This window comes from Taudactylus pleione, unplaced genomic scaffold (assembly GCF_031769625.1).
Source record: "Taudactylus pleione unplaced genomic scaffold, aTauple2 ptg000250l, whole genome shotgun sequence".
NCBI lineage: Eukaryota > Metazoa > Chordata > Amphibia > Anura > Myobatrachidae > Taudactylus > Taudactylus pleione.
In genome coordinates, this window is record NW_028284652.1 from 6,776,811 (window position 1) to 6,795,761 (window position 18,951).

Below are 18,951 nucleotides of genomic sequence, written 5' to 3' on the forward strand. Positions count from 1 at the left end.
CCTACTGTAGCTACACCCTTGGCCCTATTGTTAGACACTACAATCTGTTACCACTGCCACCATACTGCATAGTTAGCATTACATGCAATTCCCCCTGTGACCATTGTAACCAATGAACAGCTCAGAACCCATGTGACCAGTACGCAGTATATCACTTTGCTGTAACAGTGTTCTGCACTTTACAGAACAATTACTGCTCCATGCTGCAGAGACGTTCATAGGTTTAATGGTTGTTCCCAAAACTCCCAGTAGCTGATAAATGACTATTTGTAAACCAAATTAGTTTCAATTGGGGAAATGAAATTTTTTTTAGCTTTATAAAGGAAAAACTATATATATATATTTTTTTTCACACTTGGTCACTTTACCATTTTCTGTGTGGCCTCGAAATTTTTTGCATGTAAACAAAAAGCCTGATAGAAAATGGCTTTATCCTCTGCGCTCCAGCTGGCTTTAATAGGGGTGAAGTTATTCATGTCATCCAGAGCGCGGTCCATGTTGTACTTGTGCCATAATAGCATGCCAAGGGCCTGTCATGGGTGTAAGGAGCAGGAGTGTGGCATGAGAAGTGATGATATCGAGTATATGGGTAAAGAAACACATAATCAGTATTATCACATTCTAATTATAACAAGCTCTGGATACATTCTCCCTAACCCAGTGACATCAGAACCTGACTCAGTGTTCCCCATATGCAGTCTTCTAGACACCCTAACTAGGCATGCTTTCCATATCTTTTTAGTGAAGCACAGGTGTATTCATTACTGACTGACACATTATAAGATTCACAGGTGGTACTAGCTATGTCACTTGTGACTCTGGGCTCTCTTCATAAAGAATGAAGAAATAGAATTTAAATTTTTCACTATATATCACTTCAGTTTGACGCAATATATAGCTTTGGTAAGTAAGAATTCATGTATACTCACCTTTCCAGCAATGCGATGCAAATGGAAGCTCTCTGCGATCCTGTCTTCAGCTGCGGTACTTGGAGACATCGCAATGTTGGATCCAGGTTCTGTGTGTGTATACGCTGGCAGCACAGAGAGTCCTCTGGCGGAACATGGACAGGGGGGTAGCTGAGTGAGCTGGGTGCAGCCGGGAGGCAGCACAGTAATTACATCGGCACATCATGGACAGGTGGGAGGGCTGAGAGTGCCATGAAGCAGGGAGTGACCAGTCTAAAGCAGGGATGGTTAAAGTGGTCGACCGCAGGCACTCAACCAGTCGATCGCGTTGGCCCATCCCCGTCAGTTAGCAGCATCCAATAAGAATCACTGTGAGTGTTATTGGCTGCTGCACCAAATTGAAGCTATGGCGAGCTGGGAAACACTGGTGTAACTGCAAAATGTGAGCGCTAACTGGCATATAGCAAGAGTATGAATTCACAAGTGGCTTAGGGGCATATATACCAATTATCAGGTCTTGCTCCCAATAATTATAATTTCTAATTGTCACAAATCACAGCAGTAATAAATTAAGTACCACTGGAATTTACTAATATTCTCATATACATGGACAGGGGTTCCAGTAGGAGAACATGCCTGAGATGTAGCAGAAGTAAAGTGACCACTAATGTAATAACTGTACTTCTAGGGTCAGCTGCCATGTGCGCTACCTCAAATGTGTGTCCATCCCTCTCCCAGAAAATGTTGCATAATATAGCCCATAGGCTCCAATGGCTAACATTTGATGGTGTCCCCATCTGAACATGGTGTTAGCTACTGGGCCAAGATCCTGGAAGCTTTTCATTATGGAACTTGGTAAAATCACATTTTAGCAGCCTCCATGGAAACCTATAGGGGCTGTTGTGAATGAAATTGGAGGGACCACGGCAAATGTAAAATACATCTGCTCCAGTCTCTCCTTACATCCAGGAGATAATCAGTGTTTAAAATATTCCCTGAAATTGGCTGTTTTGGGCGATTTCACACAAAAACAGTTTGGTAAATAATAATATGCCATTTAATAGTTATCCATGTTGTGTTATATGTCACTGGGATAACAGAAGCATCAGCACTACTCAAAATAGTGGCAAACAAAAAGTGGTATAGGGTCCTGGGCGCTAAAAAGGGGGAGGGGAATAAAGTCACCCAGTAAATAAATACATAAATATATAAACTTTTCTTTGGTGGAAAACCTGTCACGATAGGTAGGGATATATCACATGTACAGAAAATAGAACACCTCTATAGTGTCATTCAGCTAAATAAAGGATTCTATGAAAAGTGCTGCAACCATGGAGAAGGTCGTTTTTAAAAACACCAGCGGAGAATATAAAAGCCTGTGAGAAGACGACAATGGCGCAATTCCAGCGACCATTTGACCATTTTTGCAGCAAAAGGCAAAACCAGATTATTTCAAATGTTTGCCACTTTATAAGAACGTGCAGACAGCATGGCGCAGATGCCTGCATCTCACAGGCTATTACACTTCCCTCAGGTGTATTATGGATACAGTATGTTGAGACCTTGATTCATTTGGCATTAGTAACAATGGAGCATAGCTACAGAACTACAAATCAGCTGGGGCAATACATGCCTACTCTCCCCATACGTTTGTGAGACTCAGGGAGAGCAGGATGCCCCATCTACATCCGCCCACTTCTTAGTAATACAGGCGGCACAGGGGTGTGATGCGATTATTGCCAATAAATGGCATAATGGACATGTCCCTCTGTGCCATGCCAAGATTCATGGTATTGTGCCACATGGTTGATAGAGTCATGATGATGGAATGACCACTTGCATCTCACCTGGGTAACTCACGGATAGGAGATAAATGTGGCAAGTATGGCTGGGGCCACGTGTTACCATGGTGTATGGGAATAAATAGCTATAATGAAACACTGAGGACAATAGATAGATGGAGAAGTGCAATGATGTGCGAGGCTGCTTTCTGCCTGTCCCTTCTTACCTGCTCCTCATTGTAGCCATGTTTGTCCTTGGCCATTAGGATGTACTCATCCACTGCAACACAGAAAGGAAACATTATAGTAACATAGTAACAAAGTGCAGATCAGACAGGAAAGCTGGGTAAACATTAGTATGACGGATCGGCACTCTGGCCAATCCACCGTCCTATCTGACAATTGGTGCATACACACTTACCAACTGTCGGCCTGACATTTGATAAGTGTGTGGTGCCTGACGTCACAACTCTACGGGCATTTACACGTGCCCGCCCAGTTTTTGATGTCCGTCACCGGCGGCCTCTGCGGTAAGTGTACGGGACATTGGCTGTGCTGCACAGCCGACGCCATAGAATGTGAACGAGCTAGAGGTAATAGGTTACTGACAGTTTAGGTCATTGTTGCTTTCTGACCTCTTCTGTTACATTGGACATAAAGAAACTATACACAGTTACCTAAAGATCTGTAATACATAAGTGAAGTCCCCGGTGTCCATACTTCAAACACTTTTACAAATCACTTTGTGTAAATAATAGAGGGAACGTGATCCTGACATTTATATATATCAAAGAACATCAACTAATCTCAGCTGTGGTTACAGTAGATCAGGCCTGGCTTTCTATATAACATAACAAGGATATACTAACTTATTACGATTAGTGTTGGCCACGGATAATTATCATACCTTATTGCTGAACATCACTGGGATGTGGATTTTCAGGGGTTTTATCCAGTTTACCAAAAGGAAACTTTTTACAAACAAACCATTGAAACTAATCACTGTAAAATTACATTGCATCCTTTACAATGAAAGAAAAAATAATCTAATTGCCATATATCATTTTCAGGTTGGGTACAGGATGCCGGCGCTCGGGATACTGGCGGTCGAAATCTGGATGCTGGCATCCCAACACCGGTGATGCCAACACCAGTTGTTCATTATCCTAACCTCTCCCTACCCCTTGTTATGTTCTGGGTTGCTTGTGGACCCGGGGTGGTAGCAGGAGCGATCACAGAAGCAGATTTGAAAATAAAACTAGGATTTTTAATAAGTGCTTGAGTAGACAGGTAGTGAACTGAAAATAATCAAGCCAGGTTTGCAGATAGTGAACTGAAGCGCAGGATGTCAGCAGGCTCAGGCACTCAGGTATGGGCAAGGGTGATGGAGGTAGCGGGGTAGTCCAGTGGGAACTAGGAGCTGACAGGCAGACTGGCAGACAGCGAATTCACAGGAACAGGAAAGCACAGAGAACTCCCTCTCAGCTAGGCTGAGATACACGTTGCACTGGCAAAGAAGTAAGGCACTGACCCTTCCTAAATACCCCATGCCGTGCTGTTACTGGCCGGAGGGAACATGTGACTCACCAGGATTGGCCAGCCACATCACATGGCCAGAAGGCAAGATGGCGGCGCCCATGCCAAACGGAACGGAGACGCCGCCAGGCCTCACCAGCGCAGAGTGACAACAGGGCCGCACAACAACGTGCGCAGCCAAAGCCCCCCGCCAGACACCAGCTCCACCACCAGACAGCCTGCGCCACAATGACCTCACAGGTAACACCCGCCTAGCGCCATGCTGAAATACCCTGGCCGTGACAGTACCCCCCCCTTTTGGGGTGGCCTCAGGACACTCACCAGGCTTCTCCGGATGGGCAGAATGGAATCTCCTGATGAGCGTGGGAGCGTGGACATCACGAGCATCGGTCCAGCAACGTTCCTCTGGACCGTAACCTTTCCAGTCCAACAAATACTGAAGATGACCTCTGCGCAGATGAGAGTCCAAGATCTGGGCGACTTCAAACTCAACTCCTCTCTCCGTCTGGACTCGAGGAGAAGCAGGTAGAGCATTATGGAACTTATTCAGGACTAGGGGCTTTAATAAGGAAACATAGAAGGAATTGGGAATTTTTAGGTATGGGGGTAACTGTAAACGGCAGGCCACTGGATTAATGACTTCTGTTATGGTGAAGGGACCGATGAAGCGGGGTGCGAATTTCATAGACGGAACTCTTAGACGAAGGTTCCGAGTAGACAACCAGACCTGGTTTCCTACTTGCCTGCGTGGAACTATTCTACGCTTCTTATCGGCCTGGGTCTTATAGCGAGAGGATGCCTTCAACAAATCAGACCGTACTTGAGTCCAGATGGCAGCAAAATTCCGCACCGTGTCCTCCACGGCCGGAACATCGAAAACAGGCAGGCTTCAGAATTCGGGAACACGAGGATGAAGGCCATATACAACCTGAAATGGCGTTTGGTTAGTTGACGAGTGGTAGGAAGCATTATGTGCAAACTCAGCCCACGGCAGCAAGGCAGCCCAATTGTCCTGGGAAGATGACATAAAAATTCTTAAGAAAGTCTCTAGATCTTGATTAACTCTCTCGGTGGAGCCGTTGCTTTGCAGATGGTAGGCCGTGGAAAAGTTTAACTTCACTTGAAGAACAGAACACAAAGCCCTCCAGAATTTTGCAGTAAACTGCACACCACGGTCAGAGACAATTTCAGCAGGAAGGCCATGTAGACGAAATATGTGTTGGACAAACAACTGTGCCAGGTCAGGGGCAGAAGGTAACTTCTTCAACGGTATATAGTGGACCATCTTAGAAAATCGGTCTATTACAACCCAGATAGTGTTGAAACCTTGAGAGACTGGCAGGTCTGTGACGAAATCCATGGAGAGATGCGTCCATGGACGTGATGGAGTAGGTAATGGAAGCAATTCCCCAGCTGGAGCTTGTTGTGATGATTTATGCTGGGCACAGGAGGAGCAGGAAGAGATAAACTCCATTATATCTGCCTTCATAGAAGGCCACCAATAGTGTCTTTTCAGGAACTCCAAGGTCTTCCGAGTCCTGAGTGCCCTGCGAAGAGAGAGGAATGTGCCCAGGTGAGAAGCTGCTTCCTTAATTCCGGGGCCACAAATGATTTTCCCGTAGGAGGCTGAAGTTGTAATGCGGCGAAAACTCTTGATTCCAAGACAGGGGTATTGCTTTGATTTTCAGATTGATCATCAGAGGAGAGATCTCGATAGGGCATCAGCCTTCTGATTAAGTGCTCCAGACCGGAAGGTCAGGGTGAACTGAAACCTGGCAAAGAATATTGCCCAGCGGGCCAAACGAGGACTCACACATTGGAGGTTTTTGAGAAATAGGAGATTTCTATGGTCCGTAAATACTATGAATGGAAACTTGGCGCCTTCTAGCAAATATCTCCATTCCTTCAATGCCAACTTTACAGCTAGTAGTTCTTGCTCACCTATGGCGTAGTTCCTTTCGGCAGGAGAGAATTTTTTAGAAAAGAACCCACACGGATGGACTCGGTTGTCCTCATAACGTTGAGACAAGACTGCTCCCACAGCTTCAGATGATGCGTCTACTTCCAACAAAAAAGGCCTGTCCAGATCGGGTTGTCGAAGAACTGGTGCTGAGATAAAGGCCTGTTTTAGAAGATGAAAGGCAGACTCTGCCTCAGGTGACCATTGGGCAGGATTAGCACCTTTGCGGGTCAAGGCTGTAATGGGAGCCAGCAGTGTAGAAAATCCCTTAATGAAGCGTCTATAATAATTTGCGAAGCCCAACAATCTCTGGATGGCCTTCAGTGTCTGAGGTCGGGTCCAATCCAGAATTGCCTGTACCTTCTTGGGGTCCATTTCTAAACTGGAGCCAGATATTACATAGCCGAGAAAAGGTACACTGGGCACTCCAAAGACGCACTTCTCCAGTTTGCAGTAAAGGTGGTTTTCTCTCAAACGGGTCAAAACTTCTTTAACATGTTCTTGATGTTTAGCCACAGAGGGTGAAAAAATCAGTATGTCATCCAGATAGACAACAACCGAAACATATAACAGATCCCGGAAAATCTCATTAACGAAACTTTGAAAGACAGCAGGGGCGTTACACAATCCAAAAGGCATTACTAAATACTCGAAATGTCCATCTCTGGTATTAAAAGCGGTCTTCCATTCATCGCCAGCTCGGATACAAATGAGGTTGTAAGCCCCTCTTAGATCTAATTTAGAAAAAATGACAGAGCCCTTGACCCTATCAAACAACTCAGTAATCAGGGGAAGAGGGTATCGATTCTTTACAGCAATGTCATTAAGGCCTCGATAATCGATACATGGTCTTAGACCACCGTCCTTCTTGCCAACGAAGAAAAACCCAGCTCCGGGAGGTGAAGTAGAGGGGCGAATGAACCCCTTTGCCAGGTTGTCCCGGATGTATTCGGTCATGGCTTGAGTCTCAGGCAAGGACAGTGGATAGATACGACCATGAGGTGGTATCTTATCAGGTATCAATTCAATTGGACAGTCCCATTCCCTATGAGGGGGTAAGATATTTGCTTGTTGTTCAGAGAAAACGTCGGCGAACATCTGATATTCCTTGGGAATGGCAGAAGAAACTAATGGAACTGTCTTTCTCACAGGTCGAATTTTTGGAAGACAGGATTTCTGACAGTCCATACCCCATGACAGAATCTGCATAGAACTCCAATCAATCCTGGGATTAAGTTGACGTAACCAGGGTAGACCAAGAACAATTTCTTGAGAGGCCTCTGATATCACCAGGAATTTTAAGGACTCAGAATGAAGTGCCCCAATTCGGACCAATACTGGTTGAGTCTTTTTGGTGACTATCCCATTAGTTAGAGGGCGTCCGTCTATAGAGGTCAGAGATATGGCATGGTTGACAGACAAACAAGGAATCTGAAATTTATCTATGAAACTAGACATTATGAAATTTCCGGCTGCTCCCGAGTCAAGTAGAGCAGTAGCAAAGACAGGTTTGGGTTTAAGATCCAAGGCTAGGGTAATCGTGAAATCTTTAATTTTTGGAGACGGGTTCATAACTCCTAACTTGATGTCTCCAGGGTCAGTTAGGATTTGGCATTTCCCGGTTTACGGGGGCAGGAGATCAGCAGGTGACCAGACTCTCCGCAGTACAGACAGAGGTCTTTTGCATTCTTCTCTGACGTTCTTCTTTAGAGAGGTGTGTATGATTCACCTGCATAGGCTCCTCTTCAGTAGGGGAAGGAATGGGACGGGTAGAAATGGAGGGGGTAAATGAACTTTGCCGGTCAGTTCTGTTTTTTTCAGCCTGACGTTCCCTGAAGCGTAGGTCAACTTTGATACACAACGAAATCATGTCGTTCAGATTAGTAGGAAGCTCTCGAGTGACTAGATCATCCTTTAGTCGGTCTGACAACGCATGCCAGAAGGTCGAGGTGAGGGCTTCCTCATTCCATTTGAGCTCTGATGCTAAAATTTGAAATTGCACGGCATATTGACTGACAGGACGGACCCCTTGTCTCAGTGTCATGATGTTTGATGATGCTGATACAGTACGCCCAGGTTCATCGAAAATCCTCCTGAAGGATGACACAAAGCCTGCATAATTATCCAGCAGCGGATCTGAGCGCTCCCAGAGTGGGGAAGCCCATTCCAAGGCCTGGCCGGATAACAGAGAGACTATATAAGCCACTTTAGTTCTTGCAGTTAGAAAGTTGTCAGGCTGCAGGGTAAAATGTATGTCACACTGATTTAGGAATCCTCGGCAGAGTTTAGGATTGCCGTCAAATTTATTTGGTAAAGGAAGACGTAAGCGGGGAGATGATCTGCCTCCTGTATTCCCAGACGGTGATGCGGATGTAGATGCTGGTACTTCAGGGGTAGAAAAGGAAGTTTGCAAACTATCCTGTCGCTTGAACATCTCTTGCAGAAATTTAGCCATCTGATGCTGCATGTTTTCCAGATTTTCTAAACGACCAGAAATGCACCTGAACAAATCCACTCCTGACTCCTGATCTGTGTCCGGCTCCATGGGGCCAGTGCAAACTGTTATGTTCTGGGTTGCTTGTGGACCCGGGGTGGTAGCAGGAGCGATCACAGAAGCAGATTTGAAAATAAAACTAGGATTTTTAATAAGTGCTTGAGTAGACATATAATGTGGCAGTAAATAAAAGTCCAGGAAAATATAAATGTGCACAAGAGTTCTGTGGTGGGAGCAAAAGAGTTAATGTCCAGGTAGAAACAATTAGAGCTGTCCAGGTGTGCAGGTAGTGAAACTGAAAATAATCAAGCCAGGTTTGCAGATAGTGAACTGAAAATAATCAAGCCAGGTTTGCAGATAGTGAACTGAAGCGCAGGATGTCAGCAGGCTCAGGCACTCAGGTATGGGCAAGGGTGATGGAGGTAGCGGGGTAGTCCAGTGGGAACTAGGAGCTGACAGGCAGACTGGCAGACAGCGAATTCACAGGAACAGGGAAGCACAGAGAACTCCCTCTCAGCTAGGCTGAGATACACGTTGCACTGGCAAAGAAGGAAGGCACTGACCCTTCCTAAATACCCCATGCCGTGCTGTTACTGGCCGGAGGGAACATGTGACTCACCAGGATTGGCCAGCCTCATCACATGGCCAGAAGGCAAGATGGCGGCGCCCATGCCAAACGGAACGGAGACGCCGCCAGGCCTCACCAGCGCAGAGTGACAACAGGGCCGCACAACAACGCGCGCAGCCAAAGCCCCCCGCCAGACACCAGCTCCGCCACCAGACAGCCCGCGCCACAATGACCTCACAGGTAACACCCGCCTAGCGCCATGCTGAAATACCCTGGCCGTGACACCCCTTCCTCCTTGATGCCTAAACCTAACCTCCCCCTCCCCGCACCCTAAACCTAACCTCCCCCTCTCCACACCCTAACCCTCCCCCTCCCCACACCCTAAACCTAACCTCCCCCTCCCCACACCCTAAACCTAACCTCCCCCTCCCCACACCCTAAACCTAACCCTCCCCTCCCCACACCCTAAACCTAACCTCACCCTCCCCACACCCTAAACCTAACCCTCCCCCTCCTCACACCCTAAACCTAACCCTCCCCCTAGTGCCTAACCCTGACCCTCCCCCTATTGCCTAACCCATAACCCTAACTCTTCCCATAACCCTGCTACAGTACTTACCTTCGGGATGCCGGCATCGGGATTTTAAGCGCCGACATCCCCTTTGTCGGGATACTGAATGTATCCCAAAATTTTCCGCTATATATTTCAGTGGTTCACAAAGTGTGTGTGAGTGTATGTGTGTGTATTTGTATGTACATATGTGCATGTGTGTGTATTTGTATGTACATATTTGTGTGTGTGAGTGTATGTGTGTGTATTTGTATGTAAATATTTGTGTGTGTGTGTGAGTGTATGTGTATGTACATATGTGTATGTGTGTGTATTTGTATGTACATATTTGTGTGTGAGTATGTGTATTTGTATGTAAATATTTGTGTGTGTGAGTGTATGTGTGTGTATTTGTATGTACATACGTGTATGTGTGAGTGTATGTGTGTGTATTTGTATGTACATATGTGTATGTGTGTGTATTTGTATATACATATTTGTGTGTGAGTGTATGTGTGTGTATTTGTATGTACATATGTGTATGTGTGAGTGTATGTGTGTGTATTTGTATGTACATATGTGTATGTGTGAGTGTATGTGTGTGTATTTGTATGTACATATGTGTATGTGTGTGTATTTGTATGTACATATTTGTGTGTGGGGAGTTGCCTAAGAGGGTGGATCATACTCTGAATAATGATAAATGAATAGTTCCTGTTTTGTGTTATTACAATTGGGAACCACTAATATTTGTATATATGATACATTTCCTCTATAGAAAGAGAAATACTGAAGCTTACGTTTCTCATCTACAGCAGCAGCTGGTGCCCACACTAAGATGTCCTGTGTGTTCTCATTAGGTGGCTGTGTCACAGGGTCTGTGAAAAGAAGCAGAGACAAAGTATAAAGGGGGGAATTCTATACAGGAGGAGACAGAAAGTCACAGGTACAGTGTCATTTATAATTCAGGTATATACTCCATATTCTCTAAGACAAAATAATACCACCACTAATGTATCACCATTATCTGGGTATAAATATACACTACAGAATACCCCCTTGTCATTATATATATATATATATATATATACATACAGTGTCATTTATAATTCAGGTATATACTCCATATTCTCTAAGACAAAATAATACCACCACTAATGTATCACCATTATCTGGGTATAAATATACACTACAGAATACCCCCTTGTCATAATATATATATATATATATATATATACATACAGTGTCATTTATAATTCAGGTATATACTCCATATTCTCTAAGACAAAATAATACCACCACTAATGTATCACCATTATCTGGGTATAAATATACACTACAGAATACCCCTTGTTATATTGAGATATATACATATATATACACACACATATATATACTGTATGTATGTATGTATGTGTATATATATATATAGAGAGATATAGATATAGTACACTATATTTCCCAGCTAGAATGACGGTATAACATGATACATTTATTTCTGTTGAAAATAGGCCAATTTATACACATTGGATCTCTGTGCATGGACAACCTTCATTTTGATAGTTTGTCAATTTACATTGTGTTTCAAAACACTGGGGGGGGGGGCTATTCATCATAACTAACATTTCCCTGGAGGTAATTAGGTTTAGAACTCGCATGAAGTTCTACCTAATTACCGGAGGAATGCATCATTCCTCCTCCCCATAACTATCTATTCCGAAAAGCTGTCATTTTTGCGATGACAGCTTTTCGGAAATAGTTATCCCTATCTACACTAACTTACCACAGCTGGAATCTGTGCTGCGCAAGCGCTGATACATCCGTAAAAGCAGCGCATGCGCAGCACTGCCTACAGCTGCGGTAATTCTGTGTACCCCCCTCCGCTCACCTCCCCCCAGCCCCGACTTACCTGCTCACTGCAGCTGCCTCCGGCTCCGTCTGCTGCTCTGACACTATGTTCTCCAGGCAGAACACAGTAAAGTTTACAAAAAAACCAACAATTTAGTGTGGAAATTAACGCAGGCGGACATAACCAGGAGATATCAGTAATTTCTCCTGTGTTTAGTGTGTTCATGAATACTAAAATAACGGTAATTAAGGAAAATTGTTCTTAAAATCGTTATTTTAGTGTTGATGAATAGGCCCCTAGATAGCTGTATTAACACTAACTGAACTAAGTGACAGTCCCTGTGGCAGTACCTTCAGTGTGTAGATCACATCTTTAACATTGAAAACAAGGTCTAAATGTAAATCTATATAATACAAATTAATTTAAAAGACCACTAAACTATTCAAAGGTTACCTTATATAAAATACATATTAATTTAAAGGACCACTAAACTATTCAAAGGTTACCTTATATAAAAGAGCTACTAATAGAAGCCACAAATATATCTGGAATCTGCCCACACCGTTACATTACATGAGATATGTATTATTGGGTTGAGTACGGGAGGCAGGCACTCAGAATCCCAACGCTGGCATCCAGACTGGGTTACAATCCCAACACAGCCACGTAAGTAAACTACCTCTAAACCTAGCCCTCCTTCCCCGCAGCCTAAACCTAACCCTTCCCCTGCACCTTAAACCTAACCATCCCCCCGCACCCTAAGCCTCCCCATAGTGCCTAACCCTAACCTAACCTTCCACTTAACCCCAATACTTACCATCAGGAGGTCAGCGTTCGGGATACCAGCACCGGGATTCTGACTGGTGTCGGGATTCCGGCGCCAGCATTTTGAGCACTGGCATCCCGACAGCTGGGATCAGAACTACAACCCGTATTGTTGTATTGCTCTAGCTTACCTCCCATTGCCCAGCTTTTGGTGGCAGTTTCTCCAGTAGGATTATGAACAGGACGGCTGCTATAGCAAAACATGACATATTGATGGTACAGAGCAATAATTCAACCATCTACTGTACTACGACAGGCAAGTGTAGGTAAGTGTAGGTAAGTCAATGAGAGCAGAAGCAGAACTTAGTTCAGCACTTATTGAGCCTGTACCCAACAAAAGTCGAGCACACAGAGTCCTAGCCACTTAAAGGGACTATTCATCATCTGGGGCTGGATGGCCCCCTATAATTAAGTATCTAACTAGACGCAAATTGCAGTGGTGGATACATAAATACCAAAGCATTTCAGCACTGCTCCTCTGTGGGGACAGCTGCTATGAAGTAGCAGTGATACTTACCGGTGCCGGGTCTGCCCAGTGCACATGCATGACCTGAGGTCACTCGTGCTCACGGCCACAGGGCACTCATTGTGGAAGGGGCAGAGGGATTCACCCGGATCCCTCTATGCAATCCCGTACCTCCTTTCCATGGAAAGTAGCTGGGCTCCAGGAATCAATGCAGACAAACTCAGAAAACTATCAGGTTTTGGAAACGTAAGTATACAAAAGAACCCTGGCACCACACAGAATACCTGTTCTTATATAAAATGTTCCAACAAGTGAGGAATGCCAGTCCTCACTGTGACAGGATATGGAACAAGAAATGTGTCGTGGCACTTAGAACATCACACAAGATAATACCTAAATTAAAAAACAATGTTTAATGTTTAATCATTATTTCAAATATAAACAATTAAAAACGAATTGCTCCCAGGAGTAAGTATAAATAAACTAAATAATCATATAGTAATACTTGAGCTCCAATAGAACTTCTTGACAGCTGTCTCTCTATGGGGTCAATCCTATTGTCTGTGATGATCTTGCTAGTGTGAGTCATCCCGACGACAGCCGCAATTTACGGCAGCCCGAACTCGTACAAAATCACAAAATTGAGCAAATTCGGGCTCAGAGCCGGCCACGATAGGTGCCAGTTCAGGTGCCGTTGCTGACACTTTAACGCCTTGGCAACTGCAACTCGTACCCTTCACGGACAATAGGATTGACCCCTATGATATGAAATAGCAAGAGGAGATATAATGTTAATGAAAGTCCACCCAATATAACAAATCTTCCAATAAAGAAGAAAGAGGAAAAAAGACAAGTTAGTGTTTAGGCAATTAGCCTCTAATTAATCCTCCTCACTACAATAGCGTAAATAGTTTAAATTCTGTTGGTGGTATTAGGAGATTTCTAAAACAAGTATATCCAATCGTGCTGGTCACAGTATAAACACACTTGCCTACTTTTGAAAAAGCATTTCAGCGAGATTGTGAAAGCAGCAACGATGAGCACGGCCATAAAACTGACTTACATCCAAATGTAAATGGACCCCAAAGCAATAATGGTGCGTACACACGGTACAATCAGTCAGCAATAATGATATCGCTGACTGCTCATCCTGCACCATCCCGGTGTGCTGGATGATCTTAATCGATCATCCAGCACACCACCAACGACGGGCCAGTGACCATCGATCAACGATTGCAGGTCCCTATGTAACCTGGTCGATATCGACCAGGTTGGCCTGCATGCATGGGTGATGGTCAATATCGTTATCGTCCATACGTGCCCGCGCATCGCTGGCCATTTGTGGGTTGGTAGGCACCAAAAAATGAACTATCTGAACGATATATGGTCATTATCGTTCATATCGTGCATTTTTATCGTACCGTGTCTACGCACCATTAGTAAGATCTACGTGTTCATGAAAACACACAGATACTATTTCGAAAATGCATGTAGCCATAGGGATCATTGTCCCTTATAACCAATGCAGGGAAATTATACTATTTGAATGTACATATCTCTGTTTTTTTTTCTTATATAACAGCTTCATAATGGGAGTAAGGTGCAATCAGGGAGATTGCTCAACTCTTCAGTGAGACAGGGAGATTCCTACTATTTCAGGGATATGAGAAAAAGGGGGGAAGGGAGAAGAATGGAAAAGAAAGTCACCGCACAGATCAGAAAGGGGTGGTAGAGTTGGTTATTGGAAGTGTGACCAAATCTAATTTAAACAACAACAACCTATGACAGTTATAACATTTTAATGTTTTGTACAGTATATTTAGGTGGTGGTGCTACCCAGAGTCAAACTAATCTAGAAAAAGGAATGTTCTCAGAATAGACGAAATATGACAACACAGTGGTATTCAGGTTCTGGGTTACAAATTACCTCAGATAGAGTAGGTGAAATATAAAGACATATACATATAACAAAGAGCAATGCATGGCAAGATAATGCCGCAGGGATGAATCGGCAAAGGAGGGGGATCCTTTTATCACTGCACTGAATCTACAGTGGTCAATCCTCAAAGCCCCCATGAGCAGTTGTTACCACAAGTGGTTAGATCACAGCGGGGAGCCATCTGACTTCGGCAGCAGATCACACAACAGTCGGCATACGTGTCTCTGGTAATCGACTCCAAGCGTCTAAGCTGAATGAATATAGAGAACAGTCCCGGCACTATAGTACAGCGATTGGAAATAGAAATACGGGAAGCACCTGTATCTTCAATGTGTTTCTCCAAACATAGGACGGCTTTTACAAGAAGCAGGTGAGCATGAGGTGGAGACTGGTGTTAATCCTTATAATCCTTGCATTTCTTTAGAGGGATTCAGATGAATTTAATGATCTAATTGCCCCTTATAATGAATAGGCCAGTTACTTAAAGCATGCGGAAACCAGCTTTTCTGCTTGTATAAAGGCCCATTAGTGATAATGAATAGGCCCCTAGGATACTGGAAACAAGGACAGTGCTGGGGAGGTACATGTGACAGCTTACATGCTCAGAGGAGGGGTACACTGTCGCAAACGTCTGTAATCTTTACATATACAGTTATTGGTAGTGTGTTTATATAAGTAACTAGCTGAAGTTATTAAGTTTTATTATGTGATGTTGTCCAAATCCATCCAGTGGAAGACCCAGAACAGGCTCCCTAGGTCAAAGTTCTGCCTGGTGCACTCTGCCGTGAGGTACGACCAGGACCCCATCCACTCCATTAGGCACCCCAGACCATTGGCCACCCCTCTGTGACGTTTTCATCCAAATCCATCCAGGGGAAGGCCCAGAACAGGCTCCCCGGGTCATAGTTCTGCCCAGTGTACACCAAAGGGAGGTCCGACTGGGACTCTAACCCCCTAAAAACTGTCCAGGATCCAACTGAACCACCTCGCATTGGTTTCATCCAAATCCATCCAGGGGAAGGCCCAGAACAGGCTCCCTGGGTTATAGTTCTGCCCAGTGTACATACACCAAAGGGAGGTCTGACTGGGACTCTAACCCCCTAAAAACTTGCCAGGATCCATCTGAACCACCTCGCGTTGTTTTCATCCCAATCGGTGCAGGGGCGTCCGAATGCACAGCCGGACAGACAAACAAGCAAACAGACCAATGAATTTTAGATATAAGATGTGTTTTAGGTTTACATTAAAGAGACCATACCTTGATTACACTGTGGAATCTGGGCCTGGAAATCTGGTCCCACTCGGATCAAGCTGTCTAATAGCATAAAACACAAGAGACAGCATGTAAAACATGAAAACAGGAAAGTAAGCAGGTAATGTATAACATGGGTTACTAGGATACTTGCAGAGCTGCCAAATACAAGAAACATGGAGCAGCTGGCAGGACACAGAAATGAGCAGGAAACACCAGAGCTGGACAAGGGAATGGACAGACGGGACTTGGAAAGGGGCAGGGTTTATTACATACCACCAAACATGGGGGCGCTAATATGTAGCGGGGCAACATGACTTGCTGTAACTAACCTGCTGTACTATTTATTTACACTGTGATCATATCTGTTTTTCAATTAAAAACCCATCACATGCAGCGTTCCCACCTAGCATTATGAATGCAGAATGACATTGTTGCAGTGCGCTACATACATAAACACTGTGGCATCTAATTACTGGGTACAAACAGCGTAGTGTAAAATTAATGGGCAATAATGTCTAACAACTATAAAACTATCCCCCAAATAGTAATTTGCTATTGAAAAGTGCAACAGAATATATTGGTGCTATACTACAAAAATAAATGTTAAATAATGTTAAGCAATAAATTGTTTTCAAATACTGGTAGTTTTAAATTACTTTTGCTGTGAATAAATCTTTGTGTTTTGTAATCGCACCAACCTGATTGGACAGCCAATTACTTACCTTTAATACCAGCAGCTGCAATTTTTTCTGATGTCAGCGGACAGGCATGATGTGATTTCCCTATCACCAACCTGGGTGACATGCCGCCCAACATTTACACTTGCCAAATTCACTTTTGTTTAAAATTCTGCCCCATTTGTGCCCTACAAATTGGGACTGTCCCCTGAAAATCAAGTCAATTGGGAGGTATGAGATCGGGTCTTAAAGAGCATAGTGTTCAGGCCCTACATAATTTCTCCTGCTGCACGGTGCTCTCAGATCGGCATTTACTACCAAACTAAGGCTGTGGTTTGGGCTGACATGCCCTGCATCTAGCCGGAAATCTCCCTCTATCCATGGATTTCCCTTCAGCAAAGCCCGACTCTTTGAGGGTCTCATGTCACTAAGCCGGGTACACAACAGAACGACGTGTATCCCAGCTGACCTGATGCCCGATGGAAGGATATATCAGGTGGCCGTACACACTGCACGATCCAGTGTACAACCTCGTAGCCTTGTCAGCTACATCATTCCATCTGACGTGCAGCACATCAGATGTAACGACGTAGCTGATGACACATATGAAAGCGCAATTCAGCGTACACACTGAGCGATATGGACGATACATATGATTCCGATCAATGTCGGAACAATGTATCGTCCAATATATCGCCTGATGTGTACCCGGCCTAAGACAGCATAGCTTCTGTGGTGCTTGGTAAGTCTCACTACAATATTACATACTAGATATAAAATCAGAACTTACCTGCTTCATAGCTGACAGTCTTCCTCCTTTTTTTTTGCTCTGGAAAACAATATAGTGGGAATTATCACACCAAGGGAAACTGTTCAGTAACTCATAAGAAACAAGCTATTGGTCACATATTCAATAACTCAAGTATGATTATCTTCTAGTAACTATGAGATATTAGTTGCTCTTAATACGGCATTGCTGCCCTGTGTGGACTCTCTAATCTATAATACTCACAGAACTGTTTGTTTGCGACTCCAGTACAGTCACTAAGGGCAGAGCACTACCGCACTGTGGCTATTTTGATTGCTTGTTTATATGAGGACATTAAACATTTCTTGATAGATCAGAGCTATAACAGGGCACAATTGCGCAACGGCCCTGCCCCCTGAGCGCGCAACATCATGCAGAAGGGGTGACCCTCAGCTCCGGTAAGTGCAGCACTGACCAGGTGTCCTCAGGATGCCCAATCGGCTGCATAGACTGTGCAGGGTGTCCATCTGGAGCGTCCACAGGACACTCCGCCGATGCTGCATCAGCAATCCTAGCTAGCTGCAGGATGCCTTTCCAGGAGCAAGGGTCGTAGGGCTGCGATGGAGCCACCCACTGTGCGGTGGCACTGCTCACCAATAGATAGTTATGGCCCTTAGATATATAGATAGTTAGATACTGTAAATTATAGGGATTTTACTGGGCACAAGAATCCATCGTTACTTCTAATAACTGGAATAATTTACAACAGGGGTGCATTTTTCCTGATAATAGACATATTTTACTTATAAACTTTGACATGATGACAGAAGAACTCACTGTTGATACAAATATACACAAGTTATGGTATCTGTATATTGGAGAGTAATAATTAACAGCATTTATTAGGATAAATTGTGTTTATAAGGATTACCATATTTTATTACTGTAAATTATTAAATATTAGAGGTCACCTTGGAGATCCATGACCTGCAGCGTTGTGCTTTTATATGGTCAGAGTACTCGTCATAACAGACTTACACTATGGAGGGTATTATACAGTATATATTGCTTATAGGAGTTTTTACCTAAATTACTATATTTTCCTGTTTTATGTACATATATAGTGACCAAATCAGAAATTAAATTAACTCAATGTTACATTTATAAAGATAATCTTGGTGCCATCCTATAAGGGTCTATTTACGCAGCTGTGTTAGGAGATAAAGTGAATGGTGATAAGGTACCAGCCAATCAGCTCCTAACTGCCGTTTTTCAAACACAGCCTATGACATGGCAGTTAGGAGCTGATTGGCTGTTACTTTATCACTGTTCACTTTATCTACTAACACAGCTTAGTAAATAGACCCCATAGTCTTCTTTAATTGGCATTAATGA

The 18,951-nt window shown here is 43.9% G+C and overlaps 1 long non-coding RNA gene across 1 annotated transcript; it reads right to left on the reverse strand.

Moving 5' to 3' along the window:
• Positions 1-447: 447 nt before the first annotated feature.
• LOC148515365 (uncharacterized) lies at positions 448-17,736 on the reverse strand. Its single transcript, XR_015879414.1, has 5 exons — positions 17,599-17,736; positions 16,135-16,191; positions 10,598-10,675; positions 2,917-2,969; positions 448-530 (listed from the first exon to the last, which is right to left on the reverse strand). It is a non-coding gene; the product is annotated as an uncharacterized LOC148515365 (long non-coding RNA).
• Between the last annotated feature and the right edge of the window lie 1,215 nt (positions 17,737-18,951).